This window comes from Limulus polyphemus, unplaced genomic scaffold, assembly GCF_000517525.1.
Source record: "Limulus polyphemus unplaced genomic scaffold, Limulus_polyphemus-2.1.2 Scaffold1925, whole genome shotgun sequence".
NCBI classification, from domain to species: domain Eukaryota; kingdom Metazoa; phylum Arthropoda; class Merostomata; order Xiphosura; family Limulidae; genus Limulus; species Limulus polyphemus.
In genome coordinates, this window is record NW_013667535.1 from 70,895 (window position 1) to 79,601 (window position 8,707).

The 8,707-nt window shown below is 31.2% G+C and overlaps 1 pseudogene; it reads right to left on the bottom strand.

The window, feature by feature from the left end:
* Positions 1-8,707, bottom strand: part of LOC106465382 — a 54,295-nt pseudogene that overhangs the window by 22,896 nt on the left and 22,692 nt on the right.

An 8,707-nucleotide genomic window follows, 5' to 3' on the forward strand; every position in this document is an offset into this window, starting at 1 on the left:
TACGATTTTATTTAATAAATATTTATTTCATAGCATTTTCTGTGAAAGATGCAGAAATAAAGACTTATTTTCTTAAAATGGTATAACTGGATATACAGCATTTCCATGTAAATTTTTTTATTTGTGTGTGTGTGTGTATATATATATAATTCAGATATGATTAATAATATTTACATACCTGATTTATCCATTTTACACTTCGAAAAATCTAATAGCTGGCCACAAGCAGAGAATATACCAAAAAAGAACTCATGCTTCACTGTTTTGCATCCTATGAATCAGATACTTTTTAAAAAATTTACGTATTGTCATTTTGCTAACTTTTAACAAGCACCACCTTTATATTGTGTCTTCAAAATAGATCATTTAATGTAGATGTTGTTAAAAACTAACATTATAGATATAGATTTGTAAAAACTATGGAAACAACCATGTCATCAGTACATTTCATCTCACTTTCTCAATGTGTGAATCCTGATGGAAAAGGGGGGGGGATTCGATTTTTAAGAATGACAAGTCAATTTTTCTACCATTTTGTCACTTGGACAAATGTTGCTTTTTTAAACTCATCACCTCTTCTCACTGAAAAATATTTAAATTTGAGAGGCTCACCAAGTTTTGGGTCATCTCCAACATTATGGGCAGCAATTCGTCACTGAAGGTGCACACTATTTTTTGCAAGACATTAGTAAGATTATCACTCTTCATGTCTCGGATCATCTTCAGCAGTTCTAGAGTAATGGCTTTAATGTTTGGCCTCATGATGTCATGGGCTGTAAGAAGAAATTTCCTTTAATGTTTTTATGGTGATTATTATAAATTCAGCTATCTGAAGAAACACTTTAATAAACTTAAATTACAAGTATTTTCATTTCTTTTGCCAAACATTATTAAATAAACGTAAATAAAAATTATATTTACTTGCGTGTTGGTTAGAATTTTTGTTCAAAGTTACACAAGAGCTATCTATACATAGACATCCCTAATTCTGAGCTTGTGGAATATGGGGAAGGCAGATAGGCAACAGCACCCATGTCAATTCTTGGGCTACTTTTATCTGATTGAATAGTGGGATTCCACAACACATTCCTATAATCAGTGGCTTTGTGCACTGGACTCATAGTTGGATGGTTGCAAGTTTGAGACTAGCTCATGTCAGGTTTTTGTGGCCTTGAGTAAGACACTTTACCCCAATTGTTCCAGGCTACCTAACTGTTAGCTGGGGGTTGACCTGTGATGGACTGGCATCCCATCCAGAGGGAATGGGTTACCATTTTGATGCATTTGTGCCACTTAAAAAGTGGAGTTTGAAAGCACCAGCCCTATGAACCAAAAATACTACCTTCCAGTTAATATACATATTTACAATAGTCCTGAACTTAAGTGTAACTGACGTTATCATGTGCATCAGTATAACAGACCTAAAACAAAAATAGCATATACAACTAAGTAAATCATATTTACAAGTCTTCAATATACAGTGGAGTAGGAAGTACATCAGAGTTATAACTTAGTATTTTATTTCATTATGAACCACAGGAAATTCTGGTTCTTTACCTTTCTTCTGACTAGATATCAAAGTCTGAAGTCCTGTTGAGGCTTCAATCTTGACTGGAAGCTCCTGATCATTCAGCATACAGTTTTGTATCAGGTTTAGAGCCTGAACAAGGTTGGCTTCATTTTTAAATTCTATTTCACTGAAGTAATGAAGTACCCAACAAGCCTGAGAGATAAACCTTTTGATTAGACAAAAAAATGTTTGCAAATCATTACAATGATAGCACTGAAAATCACCATAATGAAAAAAAATAAAAAAATTTGCTAATTGAAAACTTCAAGGAAATGAAGCCCAAAAAATATATAATAGTCATGTAACCACTGTCATGGCTTGTAGCCTATTCAATAATCAATGATTAATTGGTAATTAGTCATTGTTTTCTCAATCAATATTACTTACTAATTAGCTACTATCCTACACTTCTGCTGCTAATCTGCTGCCATCTTCAGCGAAGACCAGAGAAGAACTGAAGAGTGGCTACATTCGTTTAAAAAATTTGTTTCCCCTGACTTTCTAGGAAAATTCCAGATTTTCCTCATAATTAAGTTTATTACCACTGTAGCTTGTAATTTGGTTTTAAAGGATAAGTAAAAGTTCAAAAAATACTTAAGACTATGGTACTATATAAAAAAAATCTTTAAAGAAAAACACTGCAACTTAATGGTGGACAGTGTTTAATTTTTTTCACAAAATTGAGTGCCTAACCAAGATTATGTTAAGCATAGCTAAGCACCATAGTTTGTGTACAAGTGATTCTGAAATAAGAAGGGGTGGGTGGGGAGGCACAACTACCTGGGCTAACATCCCCAAACTATTTGAATGATTTCAAGAGAGGTAATCAAGTTTTGCTGACTTTTACATTATGTTGTCTGATTGTGTTATCAGTGAGCTGGATGTGGAAGACTTCTTTTATCTTTTTCTCATGTGTATATGTGTGTGTGGTTCATATTCCATTATTTTGGCATTATTATCTTTTACTGTATGATCTTCTCTGGCATGATGGCTTACTGCAGATAGATGAATGCTACAGTCTATTGGTTTCTCCAATGTATTGGAGTCCACATTCAATGAAGTTGCAAATGGTATATTTGCTCTCCATTCACTCTTTAGGTGGTTTGACATGTACTAACTGCAACTGCACCTTCTAAACACTGTTCTCACTTTGTGCTGTTTACCTATCCTTTAAATATTTTCAGAGACCTTTCACATAAGGTTATATAGCTAATGTAGCTAATTTTCTTTGTGCTTATTTTTGGTGATTGTTTGTTCATTCTTCTATATCTTAGAGTCTAGGCAGTCTATGGTAACTTTTACACTAATGGGGTGGTTTCATCTATAATTTGCCAGCATCACTGGGCTTCCTGTAATATATGTTTGTGTCTTGCTGACCATTAGCACTACATTCTTCCATTTTTATTCTAAATTGTAAAACTGCAAGATACATGTTCAGGTGAGTTATGAATCCTAAATCTTAACTGCAGTGCATGACCATGTTACAAATGTATCATCTACATAACTGTACCAAGTTTTGATCTTAAAGTAGCTGTTTTGAGGGCATTTATGTTGCATGTTCCAAATAAAGGTTAGTGAGAACTGGTGATAAATCTTGTTCAAGCCTCCCAACAAATTCTGAGCAGAAAATGGGTCAAATATATGGAATCTACTCAAACATACAGGCCTTGCATGATTTGGTGGTTAAGGTGCTTGGCTTGAAATCTGTGGATTATGAGTTTGAATCCCTGTTGCAAAACATACTATAATGTGACTTCCAATCCCACAATTCATTAGTAAAGGGAGAAGGTGGCGGGTGGTTTTGACTAGCTGCATTCCCTCTAGTCTTTCAATATTAAATTAGAGATGGCTACCTGGGGAAGAAATGGGCACCACCAGGTAAAATTTACCCATCAATCATTGATGTTGCATGACCATCTAAGGTGTTCCAATAGTTATAACTGGCCTTAGTGATTCAAAAAAAAAAGTCAAAGTATAGGGTAATTGTCTAAAGAATATGGCAGATTAAGGGAATATTATTTAGAAAAGGTAATAAAAATGAAGAAAACTTACTTGTGTGGTAAAGTACTGTACCATGTGTTTCCTACTCACTTAGTTAACACATAAAGTTTTCAAAATTTTAGTTTTTTTATAAAAGGTTTCACTTTTGCATGTACATTCAGTTAGTATAAAAGAGTTTGCTTTATATTTTAATCTGGTATTGTTTCAGGTTAAACTCAGTATTTAAGGGTTATTTATGTGTTTCATGCAGTACTGTATTAAAATGTTAAAAGTTTGTTTTTGTTTATTCTGTCAAATGCTTTTCCATCTTGAAGGGTTTTAAGATTTCATTGTTCAAGGGCTTATGTTTATGTGTAATTTTCTCTGTTAAAGGGTTATTTTCCTTTATGATTTTTAAGCATACTTTTGTGTATTTTCTTTAAGTGATTTTCTTTGTTCACAGTTGATGACGTGTAGTATATTTTAGACTACCCCTCCTATTTGGGGGAAATGAGATGTGAAATAATTTTTATTATATTACAGCATTTCCTTCTTCCCAAATTAAAATATAAATATTTCAATTTTCCTTTCAGTTCAGTTTGAACACAGAAAGCTGCTCAAGCAAACACATCCAACTTTTTCTCATTCCAGCTCTATCTAGGATTTAGTTCACTATTTGGCAATTAACTGCATTTTCTTGTAAAAACAATCAATTGTAATGTTCCAAAATAAAAGGCTGTTTTTCCTATCAGTAAATTGGAAAACAGTCTGAGGTTCCCTCCACCTTACATTTGAGTTATAGTGGACAAAGGACTTGTGATTGAGGAGTGAAGTGTGCAACAGGCCTTGTGTGATGTTATTGTATTTTTAGTATTAAAAGCCAGGTTTTCCTTTGTTCAGACAATTGTTTTAAATCAAACTTTTAGCAGACTTACATAATTTTGTAAGTTGAACTTTGTTCATAACATTTCTTACATTCTTATTTATAAAGATTAGGATGCATTGTTTCATCAGTTGGGTTTGCTGTTAACAATATTTTTAACTATTATTGGAACACACTTGATATTCTAGTAGTGGCCATCTTCAACTAGTTTAGAGCTTGATGGTGCATTCTTTTTTTTGTCTATAATTAGTGTTACTACCTTTGTCTGCTCATAGAATTGTTATGGTAATATCTTTTTGATTTTTTAAAAATAATAATTAATAATTAGTATGTACAGCTTTTCCACTATGAAAAAAAACCACTGCCGGTCACAGTGACCAATAACTAATTATTTACTGGTTATTACACAAAATGAAACAAGTCATTGCCTGACACCAGTTAACAGAAACATGTATACATATTTCAAGAGAAAAAATCTTTTAACACAGCAGCACTATTTTTTAATTAACCATCTGTTCATAGGCTGGGTAAAATTGACCAACCCTGTATCTGTGAAGCTATACATACTACTGCTTACAATAACTCTAAATTTATTATGTGTGTCTTCATGAAATTTGGGAAGCTTTTAGTAAACATTACAAATATTTTGTACACAAAAAAGCAAAATTTTTGATAAAGTATTTTTATTGAAGATTCATCGATGCATTTACAAAACCTTTATTGAGTCAGTCTGAGAGAAAGATGATTTTCATGCTAAGAATAAAAATACTTCTTTTCATCAGCAATACAGTTTTTTTATATTTTAGTTACATAGCCTGTAGAACCTCCTACATGTATATCAAGCTCTTTTTCACATCTGTTTATTTTTAATTCTATGGTTTTAATGCTATAATCCTCATATCAAAAGCAATAAGTTACAGTCGAAGTCCAGTTAATGTTTCCTGTAGAGCTAACATAAACACCATGTGATTGCTTAGTGTAATGATTCACAGAATGCTTGAGCTCATGAAATCTTAGATGTTTTGTTTCACTGAAGTATTTTCACGCTAAGCTGAGAAGTTTCTAATTTTTACATTTTAATTACTTTTGTTAAAGAAACATATAACAATAAATAAACTACATAGATAAAAACAAGGATTTGTAGTACTTAGAACATACTCCAACTGTTTTGTGCTCAAGTAAAACATTTAGACATTCTTCCTTAAGCCTGGCCTAGTCTCACAAATTTGTGTATCCTAATAGAATTCATGTAGCTTTCAAATATGCATTAAAGAACACAAAAAATATATCAGTTACTATAATAGAATACTCTAAAACTACTACAATTTATCTGGCTTTCCAGATTAGTTTAGTTTGTTTGAAGTTAAGCACAAAGCAACACAATGGACTATCTGTACTCTGCCCATCACGGGTATCGAAACCCAGATTTTACCATTGTAAATCTGCAGACATACCACTGTGCCACAGTGGGGCTGACTTTCTAAGTAAACTATAAATAGAATAATTTATAGGAAAACCTTGTCCAACTAAATTGTTATTTATTTATTAATGGTTAAACAAGTAAATATGTTTAAATACCTCATTTAAAGAAATTTTAAATACTATGTTTCCCTATCATCATCATCATACAGCAAGCTTTGAATAGAATGGCACAACAGTTCAAATTGTCATGTGTTACAATTTCAGAATGATATTACATCATTAAATAATAATTCAATATAAATCAATAATAGCTAAGTATGGAAAACAAAAATTAGAATAAATATAAAAATACACCTGTATATTTGTTAATGTTAGGTTTTTGTTTTCTCTGTTAACGATTTCAACATTTGGAAAATCAAAGGAGTAACCATGTTTGTTTAACCATGTGTTCAAATACATGGGAGGGAGCTTTTATATATTCTTTCAGACTTGTTGAAAGTTATCGGTTGGTTTTTCTGAAGTAAGTACTATTAAAGTCATTTGATACACTGATCCTGATATGCCATTATCAACAAATATTCTTGACAGAAGTGGAAAATTTTTTTTTTTTGCTGGTAGGAAAGAAAAGTTCACAGTGAAATTGATATCATACTATTTAACAATTTTGTGCCACATTTTCTAGGTATAATACAAAATATTAGAGATGTAGGGCAACACGCAATAAAGGATGAGTTTTCTAAATTCCTAACAAACTGTTTAAAATAAAAAAAAAGTTCTTAAACTTATTTATTTGTTTATCCAACAATAAATAATCTATAAATAGGTTAAGAAAATTCCTTTACCTTTTGGTACACCAAAATATGATCACCAAATATCAAACAATGCCACTGACTATCGATTTACAGTGAGAAAACTAAAAAGTGACTTGTAAGATTTATGCAGAGGAGAATCTGTTCTTTCTATTTTTATAAACAAGTCCATTAGTAAATTAAAGTTGATTAGCAAACAATCTTGAAAGTCATACAGAGAGAGGAGAAAGGTTTTCTGTTTGGTGGGTTTGGAAAATTTATTGATATCTTAGCAAATCAAGCAGGTTGGATGTTCAAATTTTAGTTTCTTGCTTGTAATGACATACAGTTTTTGTTTCTAGTTGGTTTGAAACCACAGTAGCCTATTTTTGATGTTAGAAAATACTGAATTAAAAAACAAATCAGAGCTCAGGGGCATCACATGAATTTGAAAAATGAAAGTACTTAATGTATCTTCACGAAATTTGGCAAGCTTTAAGCAGACATTAAAAGTGTTTTGTAGACAAAACATCAGAATTTTTAATTAAATATTTTTACTAAAGCTTTGTCTGTAGTTATATGGAGTAATAGTGATTTTCATATTAAGATTAAAAATACTTTTCTTCATCTGAAAATTTTCAAATTTCATTAGCATAATCTCTAGAAACTCCTAAATAAACATCAAATGTTTTTATCAGAAAACCTTTATATTTTATCTGTTATTTTCTATACTGTAACTCTATACAGAGTCAGTCAATTTGACAGATTTCATAACTACCATAAAAAAAATCAGGAAATAATTCTAAGTTACCCCATTATTTTCTAGAATGACTGCAAGATGTAACAGGAAACCACAACTGTTTATCCTAAATCGCTTAAAGCTTGTAACCTGCATACATCTATTATAGTTAATTTTATTATTTTGAACTGTGCATAACTAATAATCCTGCCACACAAGTTGTAAATCACTCGGCAAACATGCAGGTCATGTTACAGTATTAAATTACATTACGCACAAGCTTCTCACGAGCTTACCTCATGAGAAATTATTATCATTATCATCATTAATTTTTGTTATCTTTCCTAATCTAACCTAATAAGTTTCTAATTTTTACATTATAATTACATTTATAATAATAAATAAAAAATACACATGAAAAACGATGTATAGTACTTACTCGGGTCTTCTTATTTCTTGCTCATGACTGTCAGTGAAACTTAAACCTACTTTTCTATACTAATGGTACTACTACAATAATTAATTTTTATTTAATTACATAATGCACTACGAACACAGAATAACAACACATAAAAAGCAGACAATGTCCCATTACTATCATGATATTTCTGGCTTTTGGACTATGCGATAAGAACTATTAAAAATTCAGCTAAGCTCGTTGATGTGTTTTCTGTGGGAATAAAGTTTGAGCTGGAAGTGGAATAGACAATTCTCTGTACATAAAACAATGTAATATAATATGTCATTTGGTAGATTGAAACTCTGGCTTTTTACCGGTTATAAATAATACAGTATAAAATGTCAGAGAAAATAGTTGGTAATTTGTGAAAGAGGATGTGGCAGATGGGCCATATTTTCTAGTTTATGGCTTTTTTAAACAAATAGGATTGAAGGCTATAAAAATTATGCTTTGTCTGAGTAATATTCATATTATAACCCTTTTGAGACGGGTCATGGGTGAAAGGCCATGTCATCTCGTTTGTTGACTTGCATTCAAAATTTTATTGAACTACTATTTCATGAATTTATATCAGTAAGTTTGGTATCAAACTGTAGATTATAATTGAAATTTTAGTACTATATATTTTATTTGATTTATTGATTTAAAAGCAAATATTAAAAAACACAGATAAACATTGATTTTTGTGTGTCACGTGGTATGTTGAATGCAGCACTGGTTCAAATTAGATGTTTGTGAAGTCAAAATACTAAGTCTATAGTTTAGAACAAATTAGAAACTCAAATTACCAATACTGACAAGCTAAAACATAAAATAAGAACCTCTTATCTTTTCAATTTGCCGAGATATTGCTCATGGAATAAAT